This window comes from Delphinapterus leucas, chromosome 6 (assembly GCF_059928025.1).
Source record: "Delphinapterus leucas isolate spDelLeu-1000000601 "Yukka" chromosome 6, BTC_Dleu_Yukka2, whole genome shotgun sequence".
NCBI classification, from domain to species: Eukaryota; Metazoa; Chordata; class Mammalia; order Artiodactyla; family Monodontidae; genus Delphinapterus; species Delphinapterus leucas.
The window spans coordinates 45,024,157-45,040,531 of record NC_143134.1 but is presented as its reverse complement, the minus strand read 5'-3'; the positions used below and the strand labels follow the sequence as shown (position 1 = coordinate 45,040,531).

Sequence of the window (16,375 nt, the reverse complement as noted above, 5' to 3'; positions counted from 1 at the left end):
TTAGAATAAATTCCAGATGGCTAAAAGCTTTGAATGTAAAACATAAAATCATAAAAATAGTAAAAGAAGAAGATAGATGAATATTTATTATTTTGAAGGTGAAGGGGAGTACAGAAGTTTAACACCAAAGGCAGATAATAAAGAGAAGATTGACATTGGTTAAAAAAAAATCGGGACTTCCCTCATGGCGCAGTGGTTGAGAATCCACCTGCCAATGCAGGGGACAAGGGTTCAAGCCCTGGTCCGGGAAGATCTCACATGCCGTGGAGCAACTAATACCGTGTGCCACAACTACTGAGCCTGCGGCCTACAGCCCACAAGCCACAACTATGGAGCCCACGTGCCACAACTACTGAAGCCCGCGCACTCTAGGGCCCGTTCTCCTCCACAAGGGAAGCCACTGTAGTGAGAAGTCAGCACACTGCAACAAGGAGTAGCCCCTGCTCTCCACAACTAGAGAAAGCCCATGCGCAGCAATGAAAACCCAATGCAGCCAAAAAATAAATAATTTTTTTTTAAATCATGCACAAGAAGCCTGGCACAAAAGTAGAAATATTAAGAAAGAACTTCAATATCAGACTTTCAGATTTAATGGGCCCTGGGCCATTCCTTGGGATGGTTAATTTGGAAACTGAATTTGGAGTATCTAATGAAATTATCCCCTTCTCCTCACATTTGTACTAATCAGCTAGCTGCAGGGGGGATTCACCCCAGACCAAAACACTGAGCATAGGCTCTTGGACCAGAGGCAAGGTCTTGTCCCAAAAAACTAATGCCCAGGAAGGGAAAGGATTGTCGTACCCAAAAGACAAGGCAGATCCTCTTCTTCCTTACATACCCCATCGATACCCAACCAGCACGTTCCACTCCTCCCACCAAGTTGCTACATGCAGACTCAGTAAACAGAGCAGACATGTAAACAGTAAACAAACTCAGTAAACAAACAGAACAAGAATGCACAATTAAAACATGGACAAACGTCTAGAAAACTACACATTTGAGTAAAGTCAAGACTATGAAAGAGGGCCATCAAAATCCACCATCAGAAAAACTAACATCAAGAAACAGAATTAATAACTACTAAAAAACAAGCCTTCAGATTAAGTGTAATTAATAGGTTCACAAGAAATGTGAAAGGATATTTCACATATTAAAAAGAATCAAGTGGAGATTTTGGAAATTTAAGAACTCAGTTTTCCAAATAAAAATTCAATGGACTGATCACAAAATAGATATGGCTGAAGAGTGAAAAACAAAGTTGAAAGATCAAGTGGAGAAATTCTCTCAAAATGCAGTTCAAAAGACCAGAGGTGGGAAGTATAAAAGAAAATTTAGATAGGAATTCCTTGCTAGTCCGGTGGTTAGGACTTGGTGCTTTCACTGCTGGGGCCTGGGTTTGATGCCTGGTCTGGGAACTAAGATCCTGCAAGCCACATGGCATGGCCAAAAAAATAAAATAATAATAATAATTTTAAAAATAATAATAATAAAAAGAAAAGAGGCAGCAGCCAGTTTGGCCCACTGGCTGTAGTCTGCCAACTTCTGCTTTATGGCTTTCAGCGCCCTCATTTGTAAGATAGGGACAGTAATTATACCTACTTCATAGGGTTGTTCTGGGAATTAAATACGGTAATGTATCAAGTACTTTGCTCATTGCCTTACACACACTAAGGTGCCAATAAATGTTAGCTATTGTTGTCGCTGATGTGCTTGTTCATATAGGTGCTGAGAATGAAGAAGAAGGAGGTCATGTTTATTCAGCACTACTGTGCACACAGCAGGGCCAAGTCTTAAAGGGACTTAAAGGATTTCATTTAGTTATTTTTATTTCTTAATAAAAATACCTCATGTTGGCATAGAAAAAAAGTTGGGGGAGGGGGGAGAAGGAGGCATGGAGGATGGATCCAGAAGTCCTACCATCCTGTTTTATAGGAATTCCATAATGAGAGAACAGAGGGAATGGAGGGGGGGAGAAAAAGAAGTAAATTATGTCCTACTTCCTAGAGGTGAAGAAAGGAGTAAGCTTTCACAGTAAAATGGCACACTGAGCACCAAGAATAATTTTTTTTTAAAAGACCTACACCTGGATTAATTATGATGAAATTTCAAAATACCGAGCATAAGGGAAATTCCAAGAAGTTTTGTTCCATCTCCTTACATTTGTAAGTGCATATTTCTAGGAAGGGGGCCCAGAACAAGTATCAAGTTCTCAAAAGAACAACCAAAAAGGAAATCGAAAAACCACCGGCCTCTGTGAAGGCAACTTCTCCAAACAGGGGCGCTGGTGAAACGGGGCTTGACCCCTAAGTGACACCCTCCCCCAAAGGTTGTTCCACATCTGGATCTTTAATGAAAAAAAAAATACCTCATGCTGCCATAGGGGAAAAAAAGAAAAAAAAACGGTTAGGAAGCATGGAGGATAGATCCAGAAGGTCTGCCATCCCGTTTAATAGGAATTCCAGAATAAGAGAAGAGAGGGTGTGGTCCCTTTCACTCCTTTTTCTTGCATACCTGCACAAGGAAAGTTTGACCAAGCTCAAAACCAGACTGCCCTTAACTCAGACAGCACATTATTATATTTTCTTCTCTCTGAGAGGAACATCTACAGAGGTTTTCCTCCAGGAATGTGCCTGCTTTTTAAAAAGTCTCTAAGACTCAAGAATGCTATTGGCATTTGCTACTCTGAAAATCTAGCTGGGGAAATGGGGTGGAAGGTGGGTCCTGAGAGCCCACTGCTGCCTTGCAGGGCTGGAGATGTGGAGATGTGGGCCTGATCAGTGTTCAAGCTGCGTTGGGAGGCTGGAGACTTGGGTTGGAGACTCAGCTCCGCTACTTCTAACTGTGTGATCAGTGTGATCCAGGCAGATCACCTTTACTTTCTGAGACTGTTTCCTGGTCAGTGAAATGGGAACACATTTGTTTCCTGGTCAGTGAAATGAGAACACATTTGTTCTGCCTCTCAGCGTAGTTCTGAGGCTAAGGTGGTAAAACAACGAAGATGTTCTGAGATAGCAAATTCTAAACTAAGGGTCACTTATGCAGATGCCTTCAAGGGCCCCTCAGGTACTGCAAATTTGTGAAGTGGCCAGCTTAAGACACTAGGGAATGGTGGAGACCCTGACCTAATGAACACTCTTGGAAGCCAAATTTGGCCCTGGGTCACCAGCCTGTGACCCCTGCTCTAAACAAAAATAAGGGTAATTAGAACAAAGCAGCTCTCAAAAATTGATGTAAAATAAAATTCTTTTTTTCCCCCCCTGTTATGGGTTCAATTGTGTCATCCCCTCTCAAAAAAAAAAAAAAAAAGAAAAGTAGAAGTCTTAACCCCAACAATATGAGCTTATTTGGAAATAGGGTCATTGCAGATGTAATTAGTTAAGATGAGGTCACATTGGAGTAGGACTGGCCCCTAATCTAATATGACTGGTGCCCTTAGAAGAAGACAGTCATGTGAAGACAGAAAGACACAGGGACAAGGCCACATGAAAACGCAGGCAGAGATTGCAGTGATGCATCTACAAGCCAAGGAACGCCAGGATTGCCGGCTATCATGGGAAGCTAGGAGAGAGGCATGGAACAGATTCCTCCTCAGAACCTCAAATGGAACTAATCCTACCCTCACCTTGATTTCAGACTTCTAGCCTCCAGAGCCGTGAGAAAATAAATTTCTTCAGTTTTAAGCCAGCTGGTTTGTGAAACGTTGTTATGGCAACCTGAGGAAACTAATACACTCCCCTAAATGGAACTTTATTTTACAACAGGCATGAATTTCTGATCTTCATCATGAGTCAGTGAATCTCCCAGCTTAACTGCTAACAGGCCCAAGGACTAGGGTGAGACACATAAGGTGCCAGGGCCCACCATTTCTGGATGCAATCACTCTCAAGTTCCTGCAAGGGCCGGTCCTTACGGTGGGTGCCTCCTTGAGAGCTGGGCACCTCTGGCTACGTCGGAGTGTGTGGCAGTAGTCCTGCTTGAACGCTTTATTTAAAATCTTTGAATGGTGCTTTGGAGCTAATTATAAAATGTAGTTTCCAGCCACCTTAACCCAGGGTAGAGCAAACATGTACTTCTCACCATCGCAGAATACTTCCGTTTTGCTTAAGATGGAGGTTGAAGGGTAGCAGAATATGCCACCCCAAAATGTGGCTGTAGGAGTTCAGGACATGCCACTGCAAAATATGCTGCTTTGATATATTATTTGGGGCTGTAAGCACTTGAAAAACAACAAATGCAAGGAGAGGCTTTCTCTGAACTCCCCTTATCTGTCTGAAGACAGAACCTCCGAAATGAACTCAGTTGGCATAAATCTATTCCCCAGGGGTAGCATCAGCTAGTGAAGACTGACTCTTATCAGAGAAGAGGAGGCCATAAATCATCCAGACACACTTTGTCACAAATTATCATACCTCCCATCTATTCTTCTAAGGGCCCATTCATCTTTCCTAAAAATCATTTCCTCTCCTCTTAGGCCTAAATCCCCTTTCACCTTTCACTATTAAGATGGTATTTAATCCTGACTTCTAAGCCACCTTAGGGAATTATTCATTTTTCCCTGGGTATCTCCCACATATGCATGAGGTAGACACGTTAATAAACTTCTGTTTGCTTTGCTCTTGTTAATCTGTGTTTTATTACGTGAGTCTCAGACCAGAACTCAGAAGGGTACAGAGAAAATCATTTTTCCTCTCCTACAGTTTCTGGGGATGAGATGGGACCATTGAGACACCCTACTCAGATGGAATCCTGGGAACACTGGCAGAAGGGTGAGAATTCTTACCAAAATTGGCACTCCTGGATCTCCATCTGGAGGGCCCAATAAAGGCAGGAAGGTAAAATTTCATGTGGTCCCTTCCTTTCCAATGTCAGATTAGCAGGAGAAAAACATTACTAAGGATTAGTTCTTTGAATTGTGACTCTTATGAATTTGGTTTTTGGAGTACCCTTTGGTTATCTATCCTTTCCCTCCCAGAAACAACTACTGCTTTCCTTTTTGTCTACTTTGTGTCCTGAGACCTTGGCTTGCAGGCAGGCTATTTGTTCTTGTGTGTACAAGTGGCTCAAACATCAGTTTGGGGGCCCCAAGAATGTGGCCAGACAAGACTGTGGGTCACACCCCATTTGCAGATAGCCTCCTGTTGCAGGGGAGCTAAGCCTTTTTTTTTCCAGCGATATTTGTGAGTAGTTCTGGATCTTGGGAGAATTGCATCTTTTGCACCCTTTTTCAGGACAGCTCTTGCGTCCATAGTTAACTCATAAAAGTTTTGGTTTTGAGTCACTTGATAGTTATACCTTTGGTATAAAAGAAAAGGGAAAGAGATAAGTTTTAAAAAGAAGTTCAATATTGTCAGAAATATTTACTGTTTGTCCTGGCTGAAATCTGATATAATATCGAAAGGACTTTTTTTTAATAGTTCTATGGTCAGAAGATGGCCTAATTGGAAGCTGATATTCAGAGCCTGATAGAAGCTTTTTAATTTTTTTAAATGTCTTTATTGGAGTATAATTGCTTTACAATGTTGTGTTAGTGAATCAGCTATATGTATATATATATCCCCATATATATATATCCCCATATCCCCTCCCTCTTGCATCTCCCTTCCACCCTCCCTATCCCACCCCCCTACGTGGTCACAAAGCACCAAGCTGATCTCCCTGTGCGATGCAGTTGAGAAGTTTTTTTTTTAAAGACTTCTCTGTTCTCTCTATTTGATCGTGTTCCTCCCATGAGGACTTTCTGGTCAACCGAAACCCTTTTTTTTTTTTAGCAAACTCTTACTCAATTTATTATTTATTTATTTTTTAATTTGGTTGTGTTGGGTCTTAGTTGCGGCACGTGGGCTCCTTAGCTGCAGCTTGAGGGCTCCTCAGTTGTGGTTTGTTGGCTCCTTAGTTGTGGCATGTGAACTCTTAGTTGTGGCATGCATGTGGGATCTAGTTCCCTGACCAGGGATTGAACCTGGGCCGCCTGCGTTGGGAGTGCAGAGTCCTAACCACTGTGCCACCAGGGAAGTCCCCACTGAAACCCTCTTCTCGAACCCCTGCTGACTGCATTCTCTGCCAGTTGTGTCCACTTCCTTTTTGTTGACATGATTTTGCTAAGGATAATTTGAAACTTCACTGGGAAAACTTAAGATCTCCCCAGACTGGCTCCTCTAAGACCTCTTCCTTCCCATATCCCCTGCTCCTCCTTCCTCCTTTTGCTGCCTTCCATCTTCCATTCAGCTCCCTTGAATCCTTTGCTATGTCCCCCCTCAAACTCCTACCTCCTCCAGCCCTCTGTCCACCCTGCCAGACCTTTCCCTTCCCACTTCAGACCCTCAACTCCCTATAGTCACTTGAACTTTAGGCCCCCATACCCTCCATCAGGGGCTCTCAAGGGGCTCAAAGACCTATAAAAGCAACTACTTGGGGCTAAAAAGGAAACAGGAGCTTTTGGAAGTTGGGAAAGTGAAAACTCTTGAAAGTCTTATCCACAAATACAAGTGAAAACTTTAGCCATCTAGTGGGTAACTGTAACATATTCATCTGCCAGAAACACAATTTGGATCCAACTGTTCTTTCATGTACTAGTGAGTTTTGAATTAATGTACCTGACATATGGCTAAAATTTTTAAATGAAAGCTGTAAGATCTCAGTTTGCATTTGTCTGTATGTTTATGTATGCCTATACATGTATGTTATGTATATGTGATATTTTTCCACCTCTGGATGGTGGTGCCAAAATTGACTTGTAAAAGAGCTCTATTTAATTAGCTTAAAGAAAAATAAGTGCTGGGCTTATAACTACTGAGCCTGCACTCTAGAGCCCGCGAGCCACAACTACAGAGCCCATGTGCCTAGAGCCTGTGCTCCACAACAAAGAAGCCACTTCAATGAGAAGCCCACGCACCGCAACGAAGAGTAGCCCCCGCTTGCCGCAACCAGAGAAAGCCTGCATGCAGCAACAAAGACCCAAAGCAGCCAAAAATAAATAAATAAATTTATTTTTAAAGAAGTAATAATGTTTAACCTTCTTAAGTTATATTTGTATGGGTGTTATATTATCAATATAGGTGTTCCAGAAATTATATGAAATTCCTAGAATCTGATATGTCCTGGTATAATGTTATCAGTCATAACTCTAGTTATCATCTTAAACTGTTGTATGACACAGAAATAACCAAATTTCCTTGTCAATTGTGTTTAAATGAACTCTCATCAGGTTTTTAACCATGGCCATTTTTAAGTCTTTTGGTCAGTCACAGACAGTTATTGTTTTAGTCTGATGTTTCCTGAAAGCTTTTGCAAGTAGCTATGATCCAAAAACACTTTGTCTTCAGATTCATGGAAAGGACTTTGATAAGTACTCTAGAATATCAGTTTCCAATAACTTTGAGATCATACCATTGAACTGGGTAAGAATTTCCAGAACTCTAATAGAAAAACAGAATGATTCATAAAACTACTAGCTCAAGATCAAGCAAACAAGAATTAATTACCTGGGACTGAATAAACTGTTGAGAATGATTACAATAATTATGACTTTTTGTTTGAAACATTGCTAGTTCTTTAATGTTTTGTTTTCTAGATTTAAGAAAACTTTTCTCTTTTCTCTTAAGCTATCTATGATTTATGGCAATTTGGTAAAGTGTACCTTTGTAAACAGAATTGAGGCATTTATCTTTTCTCCCTACCTGATCCCTCCAGAATTCAGACTCTTATTGAGTATTCTTATTTTCATGGCAATATAACTATTTGTGTAAGTTTGATAAGAATCTGTTCTCCTTGTGATAGGACACAATTGGAAACATTGGTTATATTACTAAGGCTTTGACTAGGATATCAAATTTGAGAATGATGTACATAGAATCAGATATGGCCAGACAGCTTTATGGAAATAAGGTTGACTTTAAGGAGCCAATGCTTATTAAGCCCCCTTCTGAGAAACTTCCTGGTTCCTTGATTTCAGGGTTTCCAGCCTTACCAGGTGAGTAAGGAAGATCAATTCCTGGCAGACCCAGGAACCTCAGGATATTTTGGTGACTTGGAGCACAGAGGAATTCACCCAAATGCATAGATATGCATGTGAAGTCTGATGACGAGTTTTTGGTTTGGCTTCCTAGCCTTGAAAGTCTTTTAAAAGTCCAATCTGAGATTCCTTATGAAAGTTCCAACAAAGTAGATTTTAAAAGAGCCTATATGGTCAATTGCTATTCTTGCTGCACTTATGTAAATAATCAGGCGAAGTTTAGTGAGACTAGACTTATTTTGCAAACAGATTCATCTTACCGTGATTACCTTTGCTAGAAATGGGGGTGATTGTACAGAGAAAAATTATGTTTCAATAGAAAATTATAACACATCCTTGTGGGTATGAGATTCTAGCCCTGTGCATTGTCTTTGAAGTTTTGTTATCTACCTGCAAACTGGGCTGGATCTTGAATTCTAGTTTTCTCTAATATCTGGTTAAAACTCTCCAAACTAATGCTTGCAATTTTCTTTCACCCTTCTGACTTGGAGTCACTAAGAACAAAAACTTCCCTTTTCCAAAAGCCCTGGAAGCTGAAACTGGACAACTTGATATAAACCACAGAGATATCACCACAACAGATCATGTATGGACAACCTTCATGTCTGTTGCTGTCTGGATCACTCAGAAAGTTCACTGGAACACCCAATGACATCATCAGAAGCATTTAAACTGTGAAAGGTGCTTCTAGCCCAATATCTAGAAATCTTCTCATGGCTGCCTTCTGGACTCAGAAACTGACTTATAGTATGCTCCAACTATTATTTGTTTTGTTTCCAAAGATATGCCTCTTATCAAATACCTGCTAGTATCCCACCTGCAATACCACCTCCTGGAATGGGGCACAGTTGTTTAACTGAACTGACCTATTCTCAGGACTAAGAGACTGGTTCAATGAGATCTACCAACTCAGCTTCTAGACTGTGAAATTTCTTGAGGAATTTTCAAAGGTGGGGAATGAGGGTAGCAGAATATGCTGCCCCAAAATATGACTGCAGGAGTTCAGGACATGCCACCCCAAAATATACTGCTTTGGTATACTGATTATTTTGAGCTGTAGGCACTTGAAAAAATGGCAAATGCAGGTAGAGCTTTCTCTAAACCCCCCTTGTCTGTCTAAAGATAGATCCTCCAAAAGGAACTCATTTGTCAAAAATACCCTCCCTAGAGGCATCATCGACAAGGGAAGATTGAGTCTTATCACAGGAAAGGAGGCTAGAAGTTGATACAACATGCTGACAAACTTGGTCACAAACTATCATACCTCCCTTCTACTCTTCTAAGGGCCCATTCATCTTTCCTAAAAATCATTTCCTCTCTGCTGAGAGTCCTACATTCCCCCTCTTTTTTCTCTATTAAGCTGGTATATAATCCTGAATTCTAAGCCGCCTCAGGGAATCACTTATTTTCCCTCGGGGATATCCCATGTATGCATAAGGTATACATGTTTATGATTTCTCTTTGCTTTTCTCTTGTTAATCTGTGTTTTTATTATGGAGGTCTCAGCAAAGAACTCAGAAAGTTAGAGGGGAAATTATTTTTCCTCCCTTTGAGGACTTACAAATTGGAGTTCTCTCTCTCCCACCTGCCTCATCCACTCCCATCAATCAATAAATCAGTAAATTCTCTATCCTAGGTGCTGGGGATTAAGAATTGAATAAGACACCAAAGGTGGTGGGGGAAACAGATTCATTTTTAAAAGATCAATTAACATACAGTGTTATAAGTGCTGTAAGAGAGACAATTTAAGGGCCTATGAGAACTCAGAGTGGTATATCACCCAGACCCCAGCAGACTGAGGAGACAGGGTAAAAAGATGATATCTACACTGTCTCTTTAATAATGAATAATTGTTAATTAGATGAGAAGAAGAAAGGAGGAAGCAAGAGGGGGTGACAGATTGGATGGAAGAGGAAAAGGAGGAGTCAGGAACAACACCCAGGTCACTTGGGTGATGAGCAAATGTGATGCAGTCACTAAGACAGGAAAGGCCAAACGAGGAACAAATATAAAGGAAAACAGATTGATTCGGACTTGGACACGCTGAGTCTCAGGTGCCTGCAGATATCCAGGGAAAAATAAAATAACCAATGCCACATTTCCAAAGTGTGTTCTAGGAACCCCAAGTTCCAGGAGATGTTAATATTCCAGGAAAAGGTGGGGGGGTCTGTTGCAGGTTGTACTAGCCCAGGTTCCCTAGAAAACAGAGCCTGAGGCAAAGATTATATGCTCAGGCTTTTTATGGAGGCACAAAACCAAAGCCTCAAGAATGATATAGGGCTTCCCTGGTGGCGCAGTGGTTGAGAGTCCACCTGCCGATGCAGGGGACACGGGTTAGTGCCCCAGTCCGGGAGGATCCCACATGCCACGGAGCGGCTGGGCCCGTGAGCCATGGCTGCTGGGCCTGCGCATCCGGAGCCTGTGCTACACAACGGGAGAGGCCACAACGGTGAGAGGCCCGCATATCGCAAAAAAAAAAAAAGAGAGAGAGAAAGAATGATATAAAAGGGAAGAGAGGAGGCATGGAGGGATGGAAAGCAATGCAAGATGCAGGCAGCAGCAGCTGGTTGGCCACAGAACTACACCACTGGCTACAGTTAAACAGTTAAGGAAAAGCAAAAAGTCAAGAATCCAGGTCTCAGGCAGGGCTGAGAGAATCTGAGGAAATGTATTGATTATGTTCAATACAGATGTCAAATAAGTTTAAGAAATACGAGGTATTACACACTCCCTCTTTTTTTTTAAGATTTATTTATTCATTTTATATTTTATTATTGCTGCATTGGGTCTTTGTTGCTGCACACGGGCTTTCTCTAGTTGCAGCAAGCGGGGGATACTCTGTTGTAGTGTGTGGGCTTCACATCGCGGTGGCTTCTCTTGTTGCAGAGCATGGGCTCTAGGCACGCGGGCTTCAGTACTTGTGGCTTGCGGGCTCTAGAGTGCAGGCTCAGTAGTTGTGGTGCATGGGCTTAGTTGCTCCACAGCATGTGAGATCTTCCCGGACCAGGGCTTGAACCCATGTCCCCTGCATTGGCAGGCAGACTCTTAACCAATGCCCCACCAGGGAAGTCCCACACTCCCTCTTAAACACTTGCAATGCATAATAGCACATTCACAGTTCTAGGAGCACCTCAGCAAAAAAGTCAATTTCATTCTATTTAACCCAGCATTTTCCAAACTTATTTGACCATGGAAGCTTTCTTTCATGTCCTACTTGTCTGTAGAACTCAGTTCTTTTCAGCTGTGGCTACTAGAATCTGGGGCTCAGGAGAGAGTAAAAATTGGAAATAAAGATTTGAGAAACATACAGATAGTGATTGAAGGCTAGAGAATGAAGGGGATCATGCAGGAAGAGTTTGTAGTTTGATCCTAATCCTGAGTCTTGGGATACACCAGTATTAAGGGACAAACACAGGAAGAACAGATTGGTTCAAGGTGGTGGAGTAGAAGGACATGCGCTCACTCCCTCTTGCGAGAGCACGAGAATCACAACTAACTGCTGAACCATCATCGAGAGGAAGACACTGGAACTCACCAAAAAAGATAACCTACATCCAAAGACAAAGGAGAAGCCTCAATGAGATGGTAGGAGGGGCGCAATCACAGTAAAATCAAATCCCATAACCACTGGGTGGGTGACTCACAAACTGGAGAACAATTACACCACAGAAGTCTACCCACTGCAGTAAAGGTTCTGAGCCCCACATCAGGCTTCCCAACCTGGGGGTCTGGTAACGGGAGGAGGAATTCCTAGAGAATCAGACTTTGAAGGCTAGAGGGATTTGATTGCAGGACTTCGATAGGACTGGGGGAAACAGAGACTTCACTCCTGGAGGGCATACACAAAGTAGTGTATACATCAGGACCCAGGAGAAGGAGCAGTGACCCCATAGGAGACTGAGCCAGACCTACCTGCTAGTGTTGGAGGGTCTCCTGCAGAGGCGGGGGGTGGCTGTGGCTCACCGCGGGGACAAGGACACTGGCAGCAGAAGTTCCGGGAAGTACTTCTTGGCGTGAGCCCTCCAAGAGTCTGCCATTAGCCCCACCAAACAGCCTATGGGCTCAGGTGCTGGGTCACCTCAGGCAAAACAACCAACAGAGAGGAAACTCAGCCCCACCCATCAGCAGACAAGCGGATTAAAGTTTTACTGATCGCTGCCAAACAGAGCAACACCCAGCTCTACCCACCACCAGTCCCTCCCATCAGGAAACTTGCACAAGCCTCTTAGATAGCCTCATCCACCAGAGGGCAGACAGCAGAAGAAAGGAGAACTACAGTCCTGCAGCCTGTGGAACAAAAACCACATTCACAGAAAGATAGACAAAATGAAAAGGCAGGGGACTATCTACCAGATCAATGAACGAGATAAACCCCAGAAAAACAATTAAATGAAGTGGAGATAGGCAACCTTCCAGAAAAAGAATTCCAAATAATGATAGTGAAGATGATCCAGGGCCTCGGGGAAAAAGAATGGAGGCAAATATCTAGAAGATGCAAGAAATGTTTAACAAAGACCTAGAAGAATTAAAGAGCAAACACCTAGAAGAATTAAAGAACAAACAAACGGAGATGAACAATACAGCGACTGAAATGAAAAATACACTAGAAGGAATCAACAGCAGAATAACTGAAGCAGAGGAACGCATAAGTGACCTGGAAGACAGAATGGTAGAATTCACTGCCACAGAACAGAATAAAGAGAAAAGAATGAAAACAAATGAAGACAGCCTAAGAGATCTCTGGGACAACATTTAAACACACCAACAGTCACATTATAGGGGTCCCAGAAGGAGAAGAGAGAGAGAAAGGACCCAAGAAAATATGTGAAAAGATTATAGTCGAAAACTCCCTAACATGGGAAAGGAAAGAGCCACCCAAGTCCAGGAAGCACAGACAGTCCCAGGCAGGATAAACCCAAGGAGAAACATGCCGAGACACATAGTAATCATACTGACGAAAATTAAAGACAAAGAAAAATTATTAAAAGCAACAAGGGAAAAACGACAAATAACATACAAGAGAACTCCCATAAGGTTAACAGCTGATTTCTCAATAGAAACTCTACAAGCCACAAGGGAGTGGCACGATATATTTAAAGTGATGAAAGGGAAGAACCTACAACCAACATTACTCTACCCGGCAAGGATCTCATTCAGATTTGACGCAGAAATCAAAAGCTTTACAGACAAGCAAAAGCTAAAAGAATTCAGCACCACCAAACCAGCTCTACAACAAATGCTAAAGGAACTTCTCTAAGTGGGAAACATAAGAGGAGAAAAGGACCTACAAAAACAAACCCAAAACAGTTAAGAAAATGATAATAGGAACATACATATGGATAATTACCTTAAATGTGAATGGATTAAATGCTCCAACAAAAAGACAGAGGCTTGCTGAATGGATACAAAAACAAGACCTATATATATGCTGTCTACAAGAGACCCACTTCAGACCTAGGGACACATACCAACTGAAAGTGAGGGAATGGAAAAATATATTCCACACAAATGGAAATCAAAAGAAAGCTGGAGGGCTTCCCTGGTGGCGCAGTGGTTAAGAATCTCCCTGCCAGTGCAGGGGACACGGGTTCGAGCCCTGGTCCGGGAAGATCCCACATGCCATGGAGCAGCTAAGCCTGTGAGCCACAACTACTGAGCCTGCGCTCTAGAGCCTGTGAGCCACAACTACTGAAGCCCACAAACCTAGAGACTGTGCTCCGCAACAAGAAGCCCGCACACCATAACAAAGAGTAGCCCCCACTCGCTGCAACTAGAGAGTGCCCGTGTCCCGCAACAAAGACCCAACTAGGCCAAATAAATAAATAAATAAATTTTAAAAAAGAAAGCTGGAGTAACAATACTCATATCAGATAAAATAGACTTTAAAATAATGTTACAATAGACAAGGAAGGACACTACATAATGATCAAGGGATCAATCCAAGAAGAAGATATAACAATTGTAAATATATATGCACCAAACATAGGAGCACCTCAATACATAAGGCAAGTGCTAACAGCTATAAAAGAGGAAATTGGCAGTAACACAATAATAGTGGGGGACTTTAACACCTCACTTACACCAATGGACAGATCATCCAGACAGAAAATTAATAAGGAAATACAAGCTTTAAATGACACAACAGACCAGATAGATTTAACTGATATTTATAGGACATTCCATCTGAAAACAGCAGATTACACTTCCTTCTCAAGTGCGCACGGAACATTCTCCAGGATAGATCACATCCTGGGTCACATATCAAGACTTGGTAAAATTAAGAAAATTGAAATTATATCAAGCATCTTTTCCCAACACAACGTTATGAGATTAGAAATAAATTACAGGGAATAAAAACATAAAAAACACAAACACATGGAGGCTAAACAATATATTACTAAGAAACCAAGAGAGAGCTTCCCTGGTGGCGCAGTGGTTGAGAGTCTGCCTGCCGATGCAGGGGACATGGGTTCCTGCCCTGGTTCGGGAAGATCCCACATGCCGTGGAGCGGCTGGGCCCGTGAGCCATGGCCACTGGGCCTGCGCTCTGCAGTGGGAGAGGCCACAGCAGTGAGAGGCCCGCGTACCGTCAAAAAAAAAAAAAAAAAAGAAATCAAGAGATCACTGAAAAACTCAAAAAGGAAACCAAAAAATACCTAGAGAAAAATGACAATGAAAACACGATGATCCAAAACCTATGGGATGCAGCAAAAGCAGTTCTAAGAGGGAAATTTATAGCAATACAACCCTACTTCAAGAAACAAGAAAAATCTCAAATAAACAATCTAACTTTACACCTAAAGGAACTAGAGAAAGAAGAACAAAGAAAATCCAAAGTTAGTAGAAGAAAAGAAATCATAAAGATCAGAGCAGAAATAAATGAAATAGAAACAAAGAAAACAATAGCAAAGATCAATAAAACTAAAAGCTGGTTCTTTGAGAAGATAAACAAAATTGATAAACCTTTATCCAGACCCATCAAGAAAAAGAGGGAGAGGAATCAAATCAATAAAATTAGGAATGGAAAAGGAGAAGTTACAATAGACACCACAGAAATACAAAGCATCCTAAGAGACTACTATAAGCAACTCTATGCCAATAAAATGGACAACCTGGAAGAAATGGACAAATTCTTAGAAAGGTATAACCTTCCAAGGCTGAACCAGGAAGAAATGGAAAACATGAACCGACCAATCACAAGTAATGAAATTGAAACTGTGATTAAAAATCTTCCAACAAACAAAAGTCCAGGACCAGATGGCTTCACAGGCGAATTCTACCAAACATTTAGAGAAGAGCTAACATCCACCCTTCTCAAACTCTTCCAAAAATTTGCAGAGGAAGTAACACTCCCAAACTCATTCTATGAGGCCACCATCACCCTGATACCAAAGCCAGACAAAGATACTACAAAAAAAGAAAATTACAGACCAATATCACTGATAAATATAGATGCAAAAATCCTCAACAAAATACTAGCAAACAGAATCCAACAACACATTAAAAGGCTCATACACCATGATCAAGTGGGATTTATCCCAGGGATGCAAGGATTCTTCAATATACGCAAATCAATCAGTGTGATACACCATATTAACAAATTGAAGAATAAAAACCATATGATCATCTCAATAGATGCAGAAAAAGCTTTTGACAAAATTCAACACCATTTATGATAAAAACTCTCCGGAAAGTGGGCATAGAAGGAACCTACCTCAACATAGTAAAGGTCATATATGACAAACCCACAGCAAACATCATTCTCAATGGTGAAAATCTGAACACATTTCCTCTAAGATCAGGAATAAGACAAGGATGTCCACTCTTGCCACTGTTATTCAACATAGTTTTGGAAGTCCTAGCCACAGCAATCAGAGAAGAAAAAGAAATAAAAGGAATACAAATTGGAAAAGAAGAAGTAAAACTGTTACTGTTTGCAGATGACATGATACTATACATGGATAATCCTAAAGATGTCACCAGTAAACTACTAGAGCTAATCACTGAATTTGGTAAAGTAGCAGGATACAAAATTAACACACAGAAATCTCTTGCATTCCTATACACTAATGATGAAAGATCAGAAAGAGAAATTAAGGAAACAATCCCATTCACCATTGCAATAAAAAGAATAAAATACCTAGGAATAAACCTACCTAAGGAGGTAAAAGACCTGTACTCAGAAAGACACTGATGAAAGATATCAAAGACGACAGAAACAGATGGAGAGATATACCATGTTCTTGGATTGGAAGAATTAATATTGTGATAATGACTATACTACCCAAAGCAGTATACAGTTTCAATGCAATCCCTATCAAATTACCAATGGCATTTTTTACAGAACTAGAACAAAAAATCTTA

The 16,375-nt window shown here is 41.4% G+C and overlaps 1 protein-coding gene across 1 annotated transcript in view; it reads right to left on the bottom strand.

Annotated features, from left to right (window-relative positions):
• Positions 1 to 12,165, bottom strand: part of B4GALT1 (beta-1,4-galactosyltransferase 1) — an 81,149-nt gene extending 68,984 nt beyond the window's left edge. The window contains exon 1 of the mRNA XM_022551697.3: positions 11,924 to 12,165. The gene's annotated coding sequence lies outside the window, so the exon portion shown is untranslated. The remainder of the gene's footprint in view (positions 1 to 11,923) is intronic.
• Between the last annotated feature and the right edge of the window lie 4,210 nt (positions 12,166 to 16,375).